An 18,278-nucleotide genomic window follows, 5' to 3' on the forward strand; every position below is an offset into this window, starting at 1 on the left:
ATTGATAGAACCCCGCCGTCATTTAGTGAAGCATCATGTATGGCAGAGCTATAAATAATCCTTCAGTACAATCATGGAGGCTTATCAGTGCAGCCGTTTTTCTTCAGGTAGAGAATTGTAGGTTTTTCCTTTTAAATTAATATAAAATTTTACCCACCCTCACCTGTCTTTACACCTCTCCTACACCATCACCCTTTGTATTTGTCTGGAGTTTTTCACCACTAGCATCAACATGTCAGCCAGTATGTAAAGCCCAGCCCCACAGTTCAGTGATGCCTCACAGGGTTTCCTCCAGGCTGGCAGGGAAAGGTGGGAGGTTCTCCTTCCTGCAGATGGCACAAGAAGACCCTCCCGCCTGACCAAGGCACCTAGACGGAGGTGGCAGAGGCGGTGTTGAACCATGGGGTTAAATGAAGAACCTGGGTGCAGTATTGGAAACATGTCAATGACCTGCTCATTGAGAGTGAGTGATGTGGCCAAATCTTACCAAATGGTATCCTGTGGGGTCCTTAAAACTTTATGGCTGTCAGTAGGCATCGATACCAGTTGGGTGAATATGTGATCAGCCTTGGTGCCACATAGCAATTGTGTCCAGTGAATGTGAAAGTCTGGAATCTAGTTGCACTTGGATGCAGCATGCGACTGACTGGCCAGATTGAGTGATGGGGATGCATGCAGATAAGGGGTGTTAGGCATCACTTGACATGTCATTAACTCAGCACTTTTTCATGCAGGACAAACAGACCCACAATCAGCAGAAGCGCAATAAGACAGGGGGTGGTGTAGCTGATTTGAGACTCCTCACCCCAGCAGAGGAGGAGGCGGTTCAGACGGCAGGAGGGGAGGGAGGATTTTCTAGGTGTAGGGATGAAAAACCAAACTTACTGTTGATGCCATATGGGCACTCAGGAGGATCGCAGGAAAAAGTGATGAGCTCATGCTGTGATGATGCTTAACGTGCTTCTGTTTGTTGTCCACGGCAGGCACGTGCAATCATACAATGACAAGCCAGCAAAATGCTGACTTTACCTCTAGGGACGATGATATCAATGCCCCAGAGGGTGCACTGTCACCTTCCCCTTCTGCAATCTCAGCCAGCGCAGTTACATCCACACAGTCCACGGGGAGTTCACGCGTAGAATCAGGGTCACAATCTGATGGGCACAACACAGACACGTTTCAACAGCTGAGGGAGCATGTGACAGCTGGGTCCCTTGATATTCGGAGGTCTGCTGGGGACCAGGCCCCTGCTGAGCCCCACACTAATGATGGTCATCTGATTGAGGCCACAAGAAGTCTGCTGGAAATGTAGCAGACGTATGGGGAACATATGTTGGAGATCCCGGAGATCATATGCAGCTTTGCAAGGGTGATGGAGAAGTCTATGCAAGCAACGACATCTGCCATGCCCCAGGCATATGAGTGTATGGATTCCTCCATGGAGAGGGTACGACCGCCATGGAGAGGCAGGTCAAGCACTCAACCCATATGCGCTCTAGTGTTTCTAGTGTTAGAACAATAATCATGTAGGTGCCTCACTCTTGACCGGAATGTGCAAATATAAGGTTGCCCCTGGTATCCTGTGCACATCTCTCCATGGCCCTGGCATCCTTTAAAGGCTCATTCACATTCATGGCCTCCTCTTCAGGCTCATCCAAATCATCCTCATCTGAGGAGGAGTGTTGCTTCTCCCATTCCTCCTCCACCAAAATATGTCCATGTTGCATTGCCAGGATATGCAGTGGACGGCAGACTACGACTATTCATGAGACGCTCTGTGGTGCGTACTGCAGAGCTCCTCCTGACCGGTCAAAGCAGCGGAAGTGCATTTTCAGCAGGCCAATGATGTGTTGGATAATGGCTCCAGTTGAGGCCTGAGCTGCGTTGTATAGTTCTTCTGCTGCACTTCGGGGATGCCTCAGAGGTGTCATCAGCCATCTCCAAAGGGGGTTACCCTTGTCACCCAGGATCCAGTCATTAACCTGGGCTGGTGCCTCAAAGATTTCTGGTAGTTGTGAATTTCGCAGAATGTATGTGGCGTGGCAGTTGCTGGGGAAATGAACGTAGACCTGCATGTTTTTTTTGCCTGTGGTCGCAAACCAGTTGCACATTCAAAGAGTGAAAGCCTTTGCAAATGGCTTCACAAATGCAGCTGGATGGAACCAGGGAGCTTTAATGGCCACATGAGTGCAATTCTAGGGAAATGAGCGATGGCGTCAAAGGCTGCTGACCTTGCTGCCTGGCTGAACTCGTCTACTGGGAAAAGGATGAAATCATTGGCACGAGGGAATAGGACATTGGTCACTTCTTTTATGCATCTGTGAGTGGCAGCCTGTGAGATGCCACATATGTCGCATGTTGAGCCCTGGATTGTGAAAAAATTGAGTACCGCAGTCACCTTGAGGGCAAATGACATTGGATTGCCACCAAAACAACGTGGTTGCAGGTCTTGCTAAACGATCCCCTATATCTGAATGACCATTTCAGTGACATCCTCAGATGTCTCTGGCATTGCCTCTCCGACATTTGAAGGTAGTTAGACCTTGTTCTGAGGATGTTCTGGTGTGCCAGCGCCTGTCTTCTATGATGCCTTCTCTGGATGACATCATTTTGAGTGGCCTCCCCAACTTGTGCTGCCTGCTGCTGGTGTTGCAACCTCAGCTGCTGAGCGGCAAAAGCCATCCTCTACCGCATCCTCTCCTCTTGCTCCCAAGCTTGCAAAAATATCGGGTCTGTGAGATCCATGTCGTTGCGGCTTTTAACTTTTTCAATGAGACTTGCTTTGAAATGAAAACTTGTTTGACCATGATGTTCAACCATTGAACTCATGAACAGATGGGTTCTATACACCTCTCATTGTGCACAGCAGCAACTCCACTCACCCAACACTGGCCTCCTCCCACTTTGCACTCTTGGAACACACACAGGATTTATCGTCTTATTTTCCAAAATGGTGCGTATATGATTCGTGGCAAGATCCTCCATCTTCCTCCTGCCACCTTCCAGCTTGCCCCCAACACCCTTGAACACCCAACATTACCTTGCGCCTTCCCTTTGTGACCCTTGAACCTCCCCCCATTACACTGGACCACGTAATTATTGTTGTATACATGCCATCTCCCACCCCTGTGCTTACACCTGTCCCCATCTCACCTTAGATCCTCCAGCCATCAACCTGAATGTAGTCATCCAAACCTGTGCCCCACTGTACAAGTCCTTCCAATTCCCAACCATGACTCTGGACCTGCCCCCTTACCTAATCACACTGCCTCCTCTGACTGTGACCATTCCTTCCGCCAGCTGGCATTCTGAGTTTGCCTCACAGGACCCGAACGTTGACAGTATTCACTTCTCCCTTTGGGTCCATCATGCACCTCACCTTAATTTTCTGCTCCAACTGACCCCCCCCCCCCCCCCCGCCAACTCCACTTGCAGATGGTTGCCTGGCCCATGAGCAGTGAACACTGTTCAGAGGAGTTGAGCTTGAAATGTGGCAGTTGCTGTTGACAGCCTCAGCTTCAGCAGCTCTGGGCTTTGAAAGAGATAGCGATCTTGCTAACTCCAGTAGCTCTGACAGCTTTCTGTCTCTCTCTAGTGCTTTTCTACATATTTGCCTAAAGAAGCAACCTTCAATTATTTATATTTTGATTTCCCGTTCGACATGTTCAACATCACCAAAGTCGCATTTGTTTCCTAGTTGCCTTAATCATGTACAATATTGGGTTAGGGTTAGGGTTAGGGTCTCATTTGCCTTTTGCTTGGTTCATTGGAAAATAATTGTTTCAAATATTATATTCTTCTTAGATGTGAAATAAGCTGTTGTTGCATTTTTTGCTAGGTTGTAGCCATCTTGCGCAGGCGTAAGTGTCTCAAAACTATTTTCCAATTCTTCACCTCCATAATGGAGAAGTAAGACCTTTTTTCTCTTATCATTGGTGATTCCAAAGCCCACCATTGTGGCCTCGAATTGTCGCAGACACTTCTGCCAACAAGGGAACAGAGATGAGGGCTCGGAATGCACGTCCAAATGTGATAGGTTGGGCATAATTGCCACCATCCTGATCATCAGTGCAGCGATAGTGCGTGATCAAGGATCCAGGACAGTGTTCCACAGGCACAATCACACAGATGTCATCAAAAGTAATAATGGCAGGTGGAAGAAACAAATGCACATTTTGATGGGTGCTACAATCCTGCAATTAATTTTTCTCTAAGGTTTAAACAGACCAAACTATCCTTACATTGGTGTATGAGACAAAATGGCTGTCCTGCATTAGCTGCACAAAGATACGAGGCCTGCTGTGCACAAACCCCAACACTGTCCGTATTTGACAAACTGCATTACTTGGAGTTCACAACTGAAAGCACAGCGCATTATACCTGGCTATAAAGTAAATGTACATTCCGTCCTCTTGGCCATTGTAAGATCTCACACTGTAGATCTGCCAATATAAATCTCTGGAAGAAATAACAGCACTAGTATCTGGATTGCTGCTGTAAACAGAAACTTTATTATCAACTTCCTCTCGTGGCACATTGTGCATGCTACACCAAGCATGTACGGTGGCCTCAAATGAACAAAACAATACATATCAAATGAACAATAAATTAACAATGCACTACAATCAGCATGCATTGAAGCTGCTTAAGCAGCTCTACCTTGAGCCTCTGATGAGGAACAAGAGATGCAGCATTGGTCACCTGGGTGATGCACTTGTGTGCAGCAGATTGTGAGATTCTGCAGATTTCACCAACAGATCCCTGGAAGGAGCCAGAGGTGAAGAAATACAGGCCTGTGGTGACCTTGACGACCACTGGCGATCCAACAACACTAGCAGCAGGACCAGCATCTGCCTTCTTCTTAACCACCTGCCACTCCACAGGACAGAGCAGATGAACACAGATCTCCAGCTCGCAGGAGGTGATACTCCTAGCACAGGGTGTAAAGGCAGAGGATTAGTTTTCTCATTATGACATAGCAACAGTCCTGCAGGAGGCTCAGACTTTCGTGACAGGTCATTGCTGACATTTGCAACCTCCTGGAACAAGAACTCCTGCCAAGTGGACCAGGTAGGCACGCATTGCCACTTGTCACCAAGCCATTGGGATGCTGAAAATGTGATTCAGGTGCCTAGACAGAGCTGGGAGTTGCCCTTCAGTATGTAGTAGTAAGGGTGTCCCGAATGATAGTTGCTTGCTTTATCTTGCACAACATGCCACAGCAGCGACGACTGGAGCTGCATGAAAAAGAGGAAAGGAAGACTTGCAAATTTGTAATACCTTTCACAACCACCAGATGTCTCAAAGCACTTTACAGCCAATCAAGTACTATTTTTTTGAAGTGTAGTCACTGCTGTAATGTAGGGAACACAGCAGTTAATTTGCAAACAGCAAACTCTCACTAATAGCAATGTGATAATGACCAGATAATCTGTTCTAGTGATGCTGATTGAGGAGGAAGTTGATAACTGTTCTGCATCATTGGAGGGGAAGGAAGAGGAGGAATGACAGGAAAAGCAACTGAAGTTGACTGATGTGGCCAGGGTACCTGCAATCTGCAAACTTAGCTGGCAGGGATGCACAGGATGGACATATCTGAGGTAGGAGAGCCATGAGGCACACAATTCTGAACCCACTATGACCGTCCCCAGCATTTCCACCCTCTCTCTGACACCCATTAATCATATTTTACTATTTCAATATCATTTTCCTTAAGGCTGAAGGCCACTTGACATGTGATTTCCTTTGGGAAACTACAAAGCTTTTCTCTTCCTTTTTCTATTACTCCTATGTGTGCTTCCTCCATGGTTTCAGCAGAGCTGGGAGCAGGCTGCTCTTTCCCTTGCTCTGACTGCTCAGATGCTCATGGCTGACGTTCTCTGGATTTTGCACACCAAGTAGGAGCAGAGACCATGCCCCCCCACCCCGCCATGTACCCTTTCTCCATCTTACTTCTCATGACCCACCTGCAATTCCCTACTTGCCAAATGCTGCACTTCAGTGAACTGTGAATGGCCAAGGTGAGGCCTTTCTCCATTCTATTAAGCTGAGACTGAGTGTGCAGGCCCTTGGTCAGGACAAGCGTGTACTTGGTTGATTGTCATGTATGATGCTCCATGCAGATGGACACTCTTTCCATGGAGGTGGACATCAGTGCAAAAGCCTGAGACATCATTGTAATCATGCTAGACACATACTCCCCCAATCTTTCTCCAATGGTACACAGTGCTTCTGGGAATACTGACAGAACCTCACATATTTTCTGCTAGTGCTCCAGTATAGTCTGCTGTGTCGGCGACAAAGCATCTACGTCCACCTGAGTAGAGCTTGGAGGAGCTTCAGCTTCTTCCTTCTGTCTGCGGGGAACACCATTTCTCTGTGGGCTCTTATGGCCCACAGCATGGTCTCCAAGGATGCCTCAGAGAACTGCAGGGCAGCCATCCCTCATTGAAACTCCATCATTTGAGTTACTTGCCAGTTGTAGAATTGTTCCATTCTGTTTCTTGCTGGGGCTCCTTTAAATACTGAGGCTTCAGCAGTCAGGTGTGCGCCATGATCACGCCCACGCACTGTCATTGGACAAGAAATCCAGAAGCGGGATGCTAGTGCCTTCCATGACCACGTCATTAGTATAATAATTTTACATAGAAACGATTCACTTGTCTTTCTCCACTTTTTCCTCCAGCATTCTCCCCTGTCTTGAAGGTGTTGATTTCTTCATGATGATATGGTGCCAGGGCTGCGATCTTCCTTTGGCGCCATGCACAGGTGGCCATGAATCAAGTGCAAGCCTTCCCAGTGAGTGTTAGCAAGCAACAGAGGACATCACAGCTAAACCAATCCTTGGCCTTACCCGTTGTTCTCATCTGTGCACTTCTAGTAGGTACCTAATATAGTGCTGATTTTTCATTCCCTTACTCACTGAGGTCTCACAGTGTATGCAGCCATTGTTGAACAACAGAGAGGACAGCAAAGACACAGTATACAAAATGCTTAACTATTTCAGTACACTACACTCCCTCCCCATTTAAAAAAACAACTTATACATTAAATGTAAAATGGTTAATGTACATAATTTTCCAGAACACAATAGCAGTACCTGAAATTTAACAGGTTGAGTTGCATGCTTGTTGTTATTTTTATCCCAATTAAAACATATATGGCCAATATTGCCAGTGTAATTTACATTATAACTTTTTCCCTTAATACCAGTATGTCTTTAAGAAAATTATCATTTGACAAGAAGTATGAAAAGAACAAATTATTACTTCTTCCTTCCTACGTACTTTCAATTAACCTATCTGGCTTCATTCTTTTTCTGTTTGGGTATCTTCTTCCATTTCCATTAACTTGACTCTGCTCTCTCAACATCTCAACTCTGAACTTTGACTTTGACTACCAACTCCACTTAATGGTTGGGACTGTAAAATTGATTGATTAGACTTAATCAGAGACCCTGACTCACTTTGCTGTACTGGTGGATTCTGTGATACGGGTAAACTTACAGTTTTTCTGTGACTTGCACTTTCTTTCTGACTTTCACTTGGGACCATAGGAATTTGGCCTGTAGGAAGTTTCACATGCTTTCCCTTTGTCAGATTTCCTCTTTCAAGCAAATGATCTCCATGACACTGACGGGGTCTCTCTCCAGTTTTCACGAGATATATGAATGCACCTAGTCATTTTACAACCACTCCCAACACATACTTCTCCTTATCACCTCAGTGGTTTTTCACCATGACGTTCGAATACCACTGAGCTCTCTAAGTTTCATGCCTCGTGTATCGTGACTCAGCTCCACTCTGTCTTGTTTTTCTCTTACTTTGCTATTGATGTCAGGCTTAAGCAAACTAAAATTTGTCTCAGGAGCATGTTTAAACACTAACTCGTAAGGTGAACAACCTATTGTAGACTGTAGGGTTATTCTGTAAGACAACAGAAAATTGTCTAGCCTGCATCATGCCTGAAATGTGTAAATTACAGCCTTGCTTGTCACTTAGCAAATATTTCTGCAAAGACCTCTTCACAATTTGTAGATTTCTTTCTGCAGCACCATTTGATGCTGGGAGGTATGGTGGTAATGGAATGTTTGACTCCATTCTTATTCAGAAATATTTCAAACTCTTCTGTCACAAACTGTGGACCATTATCTGACACCAAACTTCTGGCAAGTCATAAATTGCAAATCAACTTCTTAAAACCTCAATAGTTTTGACACTTGTGGTACTGGGCATAAACTCAACATTTATCCACTTGCTACAGCTGTCGACCGAAACAAAATACTCTTTCCCTTCCACTTCAAAGAAATTGAAATGTATTCATTCCCATGGTTTTCTTGTGCTTTACCATGGAATGAAAGGAACCTTGGTTGGAGCATTTGGTCCTCCTTGCTCAAAGACCACTTTGTGCTCTCTTAGCACTTCCTCACTATCAGAGGTACTCTTACTGACCCCTACTGTAAATAACTTGGCCCAGTTTAACCATATGTTCTTCAGCCAATTTCTTCCCATCAGGGAGACTTTGTTCCTTCCTACTACTTCCCATGGCAAGTACTGGTATGCATCATCATATTCCATCTGAACACTAACTTCACCTCACACTGGAATATTGATATTGGAATAACTAGTCAGTTTCACACCAGTTTTGCATAAGGGAATGTGACTTAGGAACTTTCTGTGCTCTTCTTTTATTTTTACTGGAATTATACCTTCAGCCCCTTTTCTCTCATCTTCCATGTACTGTTTTCCTTGCATTCTGACTGAGTACAACCCTTAATCTTCCTGCTCGGTTAACTTCTGTTTCCTATCATGTGCCCATTTGATGACTTCCAGGCTCCTGAACGAGTTTGATATCTACCATGACCTCGACCTGGAACTTTACCACGACCTGGAGCATTACTGTTTCCTCTACTCCTGCATGCCATCTGGATAATTTTTTTTATTCTTTCATGGGATGTGGGCATTGCTGGATAGGCCAGCATTTATTGCCCATCACTAATTACCCTTGAGAAGGTGGTCGTGAGCTGCCTTCTTGAACCACTACTGTTGGGAAGGAAGTTCCAGGGTTTTGACCCAGCGACAGTGAAGGAACGGCAATATAGTTCCAAATCAAGATGATGCGTGGCTTGGAGGGAAACTTGCAGGTGGTGGTGTTCCCATTGCATCTGCTGCCCTTGTCCTTCTAGGTGTTAGAGGTCTTTGGTTTGGAAGGTGTTGCTAAAGGAACTTGGTGAATTGCTCCAGTGCATCTTGTGGATGGTACACACTTGAGTGCTGTCGGAGCCAAACCCATCCAGGCAAGTGGAGAATATTCCATCACACACCTGACTTGTGTCTTGTAGATGGTGGATGGGCTTTGGGAGTCAGGAGTGAGTTATTCACCGCAGGATTCCCAGCCTCTGACCTGCTCTTGTAGCCACAGTACTTATATCACTGATGCACTTCAATTTCTGGTCAACCGCCAGGATGTTGATCGTGTGGGATTCAGCAATGGTTAATCTATTGAATGTCAAGGGGAGATGGTTGGATTCCCTCTTGTTAGAGATGGTCATTGCCTGGCACTTGTGTGGCATGAATGTAACTTGCCACTTATCAGCCCAAGCTTGAATGTTGTCCAGGTCTTGCTGCATTTGGACATGGACTGCTTTAGTATCTGAGGAGTCGTGAATGGTACTGAACATTATGCAATCATCAGTGAACATCCCCACTTCTGACATTATGATGGAGGGAAGGTCATTGATGAAGTAGCTGAAGATGGTTGGGTCTAGGACATTATCCTGGACCTCCCCACAGATGTAGAATTTTGACTGGAAATGTGGGCATTTAGATGGTTGGTGGCTATCATGGTAATGGTAGCATCTAAATTTCTGACTCTGAGTCTGTGGTCTTGGCTGCCATGGCCTGGTTCCCACTGAAATCCAGTGGACCTCCCCTGCCGACTCAACAAAAGAACTTCCTTGCAACTATCTCTTCCCACCATTTCCATGGCTGAGGCCTCATCACAGGCCTCCTTCAATGACAGCTTATTGTCTTTACTCAATGGCCTGGACTTTGTTGCTCTTCAGACCCCCAAACATCGTGTCTCTAAGGTTAACTTCTAAGTTCGCACCATACCGCAGTGCAAAAGAGTTTCTTTAATTCAAGAATAGAATCTGCCACAGTCTCACTTGACAACTGCTTCTTTTCGTGGAATGAACTCTCAGTGCCATTTCATTCTTTGTTGAGCAATAATATGAGTCCAGAATCTCATTGATTTCAGTCTAGTCCATAGTCCTGGGGTCTTGCAGGCAACATTAGTTGGACACCACATCAAAAGCATTTGGCCCCATCATGGTGAGGAAAACATTTACTTTATCCTCATCTCCTATTTTGTTAGCTTTTAGCCAAATGTGTAAATTTTGTTCGTAATTACACAGGTCCTCTGTTAGGGTTGAATTCCCCCATTGCCCCAAAATATGTCTTCAGTGCCCTTTTTTCAATTACGTACTGTAATTGTACCTCACTTAGTTGTACCTGAACACGATGTGCAGACACACTTGCAGCAATCTTTCAAATCACCCAAAGTTCCCCAAATTGACTTTGGGAGTTTCAAAACGTGCGTCACAATGTTCTTCAGACAGTAATCTCACGAATGAAATGTAAAAAAAAAATGAAATCCCATCTCTTTGCCCCTTTTCAGTTGTGTATTCACTGAGTTAGTGTAACATGAGGTGTAACAGTGCAAGCAACCATTGCTGAACAAACTTTATTTACACCTCCCCAACAGAGAGGGCAGCAGAGTGGCAGTATGCAAAATGCTCAGCTATTTCAATAGGCTGCGTTTGTTGACAACGTTACCACTAGGTGACCCTGCAGTGGCACATGCTCAAATGCAGCCTCTGCAACTAATATGTTACAGTCTGCGTCGTCAGACAGCTGCCAGGACTAAAGATGGCGCTGCTCAAATAATCACACAAAGGCAACCTAAACACATGGCAGCACCGAATGGCCGGAGGGAGATAGTGAGCGGGCCGGTGAGGGAGATAGTGAGTGGACCGAGGTGGGTTGGGAGGAGGGCGATAGTGAGCGGGCCGGGGGGGGGGGTGGTGGGGGGAGGCGAGCGAGAGGGCGGGAAGGAGGAGAGCGCCCCCGTCACTGCCAGGATCTTCGGCCGTGCTCTGCCCGCTTCCCCCACCCCCACTCTCTGCTCGCATTACGCGATGACATCATCTGCACATGTGCCAACCAGTCCTGGCAATGCAGAACACAGCGCATGCGCAGAGCAGGAGCCAATCTGTGCATGTGCGCAGATTGGCGCAGTCTGATGACGTCAGCTGCCGTCTGGGTTGTCAATAATCACTTTGATTTCAATACACTAAATTGGTGCTTCAACTGATTTCATTTGTTCCATCGTTAGCAGCTGTGCCTTCAAATGCCGAAGCTCTAAGCTCCCCAATGTACCCCCCCCAAAACCTCTCTGCCTCTCCACCTCTCCTCGTATAAGAAGCTCATTGAAACGTATTTCTTTGATCAAGCTTTTGGCCACCTGACCTAATATCTCATATGACTTGTTAATTTTTGTCTGATAATGTTCCTGTGAAGTGCTTTGGGATGTTTTATTACATTAAAGGTGCCAAATAAATGCAATTTGTTTTGGTTGTTGATTGTAGCAACCCCATCAATGTTAACTTGACAGAGATGAATGATTGCACCAGGACTTTCCTAGGTCTGTATGGGTCAGAGATGAATAATTTACCTCTGAGCCGTCAGGACTCTGATGATTCCACATTTGTGATCAGTTTTTCGTTTAACTCATAACATCTGATTAATGAACTTTGACATGCAATGAAATTAAAAGGAGGATTTGATTCATACCTGTGAGTGAATCTTTGGAATTATGCAATACTAAACTGGAGAGATTTTATTCAATCAGGAGCTTAATCAAGCATCTAAAAATAGAAAAAAATACAATGTTTTTTGTACAAAGCTTTATGCTCTGAATCCACTATCCCTAGTTAGTTTAATGTATTTGTAAAACACTTGCTCATTCTTTAGATTTCAAAGGGCTTATGTTGCAAATCACAAGAGCAAGATGTATAGTGGAATTATGTAATAAATACTTTATCATGCAGTTTGGAAATGGTTTAACAAATATTTTCAGTAATCAATGCTTTCCTGTAATAATCCAACTTTATCTGTTACACATTTTCCCTATATTAACTCTTTATTAATCGAGTCGTATCAGTTGTGCTATAGTTGGTGGGCTAGCCCAACTTCCACAGTGTTCCTCATTTCTTTCCCTCACTGGAAAGCACTTGTTACTGAAATCAGGATGTCCAAAGCTATTTAGGACACATCAAGAACACGGATCCAGTTGGCATGTCCAATTCTCAGTTTTCTAACATTATCATCATGAGCCACATCCATACTTAAAAGGTGCTGAAATGCACTAAGACTTAGCAATTATCAGTCAACAGGAGGAATAATCAATTAGTCTAAAGAAAGAAAATAAAGAAATTGTATTTATATAGTGCTTGTCATGACCTTGCCATGCTAAAGCACTTTACCACCAATGAAGTTTTGAACTGTGGTCCTGTAGGGAAAATGGCAGCCAATGTGTGCACAGATATCTTTCACAAACAGCAATGTGATAATGCCCAGATAATCTGTTGGTTAAGGGATAAATAAATATTGGCCAGGACAACTGTCCTACTCTTCTATAAATAATGGGACTTCAGCAAACAACCTTCTGACTTTGAGGGAAAAGTAAACCAACTGAACCATGGCTGATGCTAATTTAATTTAGCTTGGTCTAAATTTTGACCTACTTTGATGTATGTCACTAAAAAGTAAACACAGCTGATATTTCAATTAGTTTGTAATCTGCCTTGTTCCCACAACTGATAATTATCGCAATGGTGGTTGCCAGAGCTGAACCTCACTCTGTACTATCTCTAAACAAATAAAAACATAGTAGGCATTTGAAATTGCCTTGGCTTGTAAAGTGCCCCAAATCATAAAAGACATATGAATTACTCTTACATCAAATGTGCGTCTTTTCAGCCACAGTTCACTGAGTTTTTTGCTAATAATTTTAAGAATTTACCACATTTTCTCGGCTGACATTTCAGTTCAGTACTGAGGGAGTGCTGCATTGTTGGATTTGCTGTCTTTTGAATGAGATGTTAAATTGAAACCTAATCTGCTAAAACAGGCTGACTTAAAAGATCAAATGGCACTATCCAAAGAAGTGCAATGAAATTTTCATGGTGCCCTGGTTGACATTTATCCCATACACAACACCAGCAAAGCAGATTACCTGGTTGTAATCTCATTGTTGTTTGTGGGACCTTGCTGTGTGCAAATTGATTACCATGTTCACCTCCTTAACAACAGAAAATGCATTTCAAACCTTATTCTTTGGCTGTGAAGTATTTTGGTACCTTCTGAGGCAATGAAAGGTACTGTATAAATCAAAGTCTTTCTTTTTTAAGGTATGTTTTTTGTCAGGCAAACCCCCACCTGCCAAGACTGAGGCACACATTATTTCGCCACATGAACAAAAACTTAAAATTGCAAGCCCTGACCGGAAGGACATTTGCATAGTACCAGACAATATTGAAACAATGGGGAGCCAGAAATTGCTTCCGCAATACACAGAAGTGGTCAAACCAGCTTAAGTCACATGACGAGCTGGCTGGAATTTTTGAATTTGAACTTCCAACAAAGGATTTGAACTGAGAATGCTTTGTGATCATGAACTGAGAACATCTCCTCTCCTGTCTGCCTGCTCCATCTCTTTCCCATGGTACTTGTGATGACATGTAAACTCAAAGAGAGAACAATCTCCTACGTCAACAAGGTTTAAGATAAATACTGGGCCCCAATGAAATGCAAGACCATATCTTCAGTCGAGGACTACAGTGAGTTCGAGAAACAGTAACAAGATATTGCCTCAAACTGTTCTACCTGTCTTTTCTTCTGCTCTTTTCTGTCCCTATTTGCATGTGTGTATCGCATATGCCTGCTAGTGTGGGCATGTCATATATCCAAAAGTGTGAACCGTATTAGAATTTAAGTTTTAATAAAATTTCATCTTTCTTCTTTAAACCTGACAAAGCCTGTGTGAATTGGTTTATTTGTCTTACAATTAGAAAACTGTGAACAAGGATTCACAGAAAGGGGAGCTCAAAACACAGTGTGTTTAAAATTAAACTCTGTCACAATAAGACCAGGTGAAGATAGTAACAGACCCCTCGACACATTTCTCACCTGGTCATAACACTTTTTTGAATGACACAAGAGTTGATTTTTAGTGCAGGGTGGGAACATAACAAACGTACCATCTAAAAGATGCACTGCAACAACTCACCAAAACTCCTTCGACAGCACCTTCCAAACTCGCGCCCTCTACCACCTAGAAGGACAAGGGCAGCAGATGCATGGGAACACCACCACCTGCGAGTTCCCCTCCAAGCCATACACCATCCTGACTTGGAACTATATCGTCGTTCCTTCACTGTTGCTGGGTCAAAATCCTGGAACTCCTTTCCTAACAACACTGTTGGTTTACCTACACCCCAAGGTTCAAGAAGGCAGCTCACCACCACCTTCTGAAGGGCAATTAGTGATGGGCAATAAATTGCCTAGCCAGCAATGCCCACATTCCATGAACGAATAAAAAAAAAGTGTGCCAATTTAGGAGTGGCAGTAAGATGGCTCAGCTAATTTTAACATGCTGCTTTCTGACCAAAAGGACTGGGAAGTTGGTGGGCAGCAGCCCCACAAGAAAGGTTCTTGGCACAAGGTAAGTGATGCGGAGAGTTCTGGGAGGGAGAGGGTGATGTCAGGGCAAAGCCCAATGGAGCACTCCTACTGGCCTGCAAAGGAACCTGAAAAAAAAACTTACCTTACTGGGCCTCTTCTGGCACAGGCACGGGTACTGACACCTGTTCTGACAGATTTTGCCTAGCTGGGAAACCAGTACTGCTCCCCTGCTCAGGCCTTGGGTGAAAATAGTGGATTGGGCCCAATCTGCTTATTAAGGAGGACCCCATCCGCTTGTCAGTCAGAGTGTAAGTCCCCTATTCCATTACTCCTGCCTGGTGGAGGAGTAAGAATTGCCCTCATATTTTAAAGTGCCAGCACACACTGTCAATATCCATCACTCTTTGCAGTCATTTTGCATGAAGGAATTTATTTCACTGCCTTGTCAATAGTGGCAGAGGCATTGTACTAGCAGATTCAAAGCTAAGTATGGAAGTGGTTCCTGTCAGTAGTACTCCAAAGAATTTGACATCACTGGACAAACAATAATACTGTTGTTCAGAAATCTGTTTGCTTTGTTTTGTTCAAAGTTCTTCAAAAAAAACATTCAAATGAACAATTAATATGATGCACTTCCATTCATGACCGCTATCAAAAATTGCATCTGCATTCTAAACCATCTAATGACATTATGGCCTGATTACATCTTGTTGTTATCCGACTTGCAGATAATGTGCTGCACCTGTATAAAAGGTACATTATGTAATCGTGTAGTAAATATTGCTTCAGACAGATCTTTATCTAAGTTTGCAGCCATTACGGAAACATTAGTTTGAATTGAAGACCACTTGTACAGTTGAAGTTACATATAGTATCATAGAAACATAGAATCATAGAGTGGTTACAGCACAGAGGAGGCCATTCAGCCCATCGTGTCCGTGCCAGCTCTCTGCAAGAGCAACTCACCTAGTCCCGTTCGCCTTCCTTTTCCCCGTGGCCCTGCAAATTTTTTCTATTCAGATAATTAGCCAATTCCCTTTTGAAAGCCACCATTGAAACTGCCTCCACCACACTCTCAGGCAGTGCATTCCAGATCATAACCATTCACTGTGAAAAAATAGTTTTCCTTATGTTGCCATTGCTTCTTTTACCAAACACCTTAAATCGGTGTCCTCTGGAGTTCCTGGAGTAACTGAAGTTCCTTATCCCTAGAACCATCTTGTGAATCTTTTCTGCACCCTCTCCAATGCCTTCACATCCTTCCAAAAGTGTGATGCCCAGAACTGGACACATATAGTTAGCACATACATTCCAGTAATAAATAAGAGGTTTCTGGGCACTGGAACAATCTGAAGGCTCTATGAATAATTGCAGAGGAAGATAAGCTTCAATCATTTTTTTCATTTCCAAATACCCATTTACAGGAAAACTGAGCATAAGATAGCTTCATGTTTTGTAAAAGCCACTATTTATATTCAATTCTTCTAACACAGCTGTTGAGGGATGTTGAAAATAATAGTTTATTCAAATTTGCATCGGCAAATGTAGCATAACTCATTTCAAGAAAAGTTTGAGTGAGACAAAAATTAGAAATTCTTTTGTAACTCCTGCAATTATTCCAAATGCCCTTGTATGGTATTGTAGGCTAAGCAATAAAAGAGTCAAATCCCCAATTCCTTTAGTGTTGGCAAGCTTATGTGCTCAAGTTAGTGAAGTTAACTAGATATATTTTCTTAGTCAATTTTTTATGGAGTTAATCAATTGTAGTGCACAGGGCCTTATTTTATGTCATTCCTTAACTTACGTTAATGTTTCTTCTTGTAGAACAGTAAAATTCACAATTGCAATTGCACTGCTGTGTTTATTGCAATTTCTCTTCAGTTTCAAATCTGTCTCTGGCGTCAATTTACCAATTGCAGTATGAGATAGATTTTGTGCATCAGGGCTAAGTCTTGAGTATTATCTCTTGTGTGGTTTGTATCTTGAAGAGGCGGTTTCAAAAGTACAGATTGAGTTGGACAATATAGATAAGTGGACAGAACATTACCTAGACAGCATTTAGACTTAATGAATGGTGTTTAACAAGCTAAGGATGAAGCTTAGGAGATTCAACACGAAACATGTCCAGAGCAACAATCTGGTCTAGTTCTCCAGAGACCTCAGTTAATAATCTAGAGAACATGGGCTGAAGCCCCCGATGATGTGTGAGAGGTTGGGAGTTCCGTCCCTGTCAACTGTGTCTGTGCAATTTTTAAAAGGCTTCAAACCCTTCCACTGAATTTGAATTTTTCAAGTGAGAGGCATTATAAATTTTAAGTAAAAACTTTCATAAAAGTTTCAAGCCCCTCTCCTACCCCCAATGACTAAACAATTTATTACTTGCCCTCTATCCCCTCAAAAAACTTGCGATCCCAACCTTTCCCCCCAAAGTTTATGATCTTTGAACTTTATCCCTTCCCACCACCTCCTAGACCAATCAAAAAGGTTTCACCCTGCTCCCCCACCCTCCTGCCCTGAAAACCTACCTCCTCCCACCCCCCATCAGTGTTCCACATCGGATCTCCTGATGGAGTTTCAAAGGCGCAGGAGTCCTGGCTACCGACCGGAATATGGCAGCGGGAAGGATAACGGGAGCAGAAGGTCATTAATTCATTAATTTACATTCATTTAAATATTTAAATGATGCTCCCATTGCCGAGCGGTTGGGGGGCGTGGGCGTCGCTACGAGGCCTCGCTGTTGGGGTGGGGTGGGGCCTTACTGGTGGTCGAGGCCCGTGGAGGGCCTCTCCCAGAGGCATTTTCCGGGCCCCACCCACCACGACCCCCGACGTCGGGGGGCTGGTAAAATACACCCCCATGAGCTCAAATTCCACCATGGCAGTTTGAGAAGCTAAATTCCATTTAATCAGTAAAAGTGACCTGTGATGATGTATGAAGTACTCAGACTGTTAAAGTGGTATCACAACATTCCCCTTTCCTAAAATGGAAATACATAAAAGATAAACTATGAACATGATGAAAGAAAACAGTTTTGAGAAATATTTACGGCGGCAATGACTTTCAAGTCTTTCAGTCAAGTGTCTCCATAATGTTCAGGTGGTCTACTGACTTGGCCTGATCTTGTCACTGTGTAACTTGGTTGAGAACTGGACTTGTCAATTTTTTTCTCTTGTCCAGCCTGTTTGTTCTAACAGACATCTTGTCCTTGAACGCTACATTTGACACTTTCCTTCACTACGTTCTGTGGTTTGGAATGTGAATGTGTTCTCAAAGCAATAGGGTTGTCAGGCACAATGTTGTTAGCTAGTTTCCAAAGCTGGTGCCAGTTTTTCCTTAGTACTGCTCCAGGTGGCGAGACCCTTTGTTATTTCAAGTTTCTTTGCCTTTTGCTTGAAAGTGACTCACACCCGGGCAGCTAGGAGTTTTAAATCTTCAATATTTTATGAATTTAATTTGTCATGGGATCTGTCTCCCTGCTGTATCAACTCCTTAGTATTAAATGAGTCAATGTGTTTTGATTCTAGCCCTGTAGAG

At 43.8% G+C, this 18,278-nt stretch overlaps 1 long non-coding RNA gene across 2 annotated transcripts in view; it reads right to left on the reverse strand.

Moving 5' to 3' along the window:
• Positions 1–4,526: 4,526 nt before the first annotated feature.
• The window catches only part of LOC137371424 (uncharacterized), a 48,281-nt gene continuing 34,529 nt past the window's right edge, over positions 4,527–18,278 (reverse strand). The window contains exon 5 of one of the 2 annotated variants that reach the window (XR_010975220.1): positions 4,527–5,237. This is a non-coding gene — a long non-coding RNA (uncharacterized lncRNA). Of the gene's footprint in view, positions 5,238–17,327; positions 18,271–18,278 lie in introns of those variants that run through there. The other variant, XR_010975221.1, reaches the window with a different exon arrangement.

The sequence above is a fragment of the Heterodontus francisci genome, chromosome 6 (assembly GCF_036365525.1).
Source record: "Heterodontus francisci isolate sHetFra1 chromosome 6, sHetFra1.hap1, whole genome shotgun sequence".
NCBI classification, from domain to species: domain Eukaryota; kingdom Metazoa; phylum Chordata; class Chondrichthyes; order Heterodontiformes; family Heterodontidae; genus Heterodontus; species Heterodontus francisci.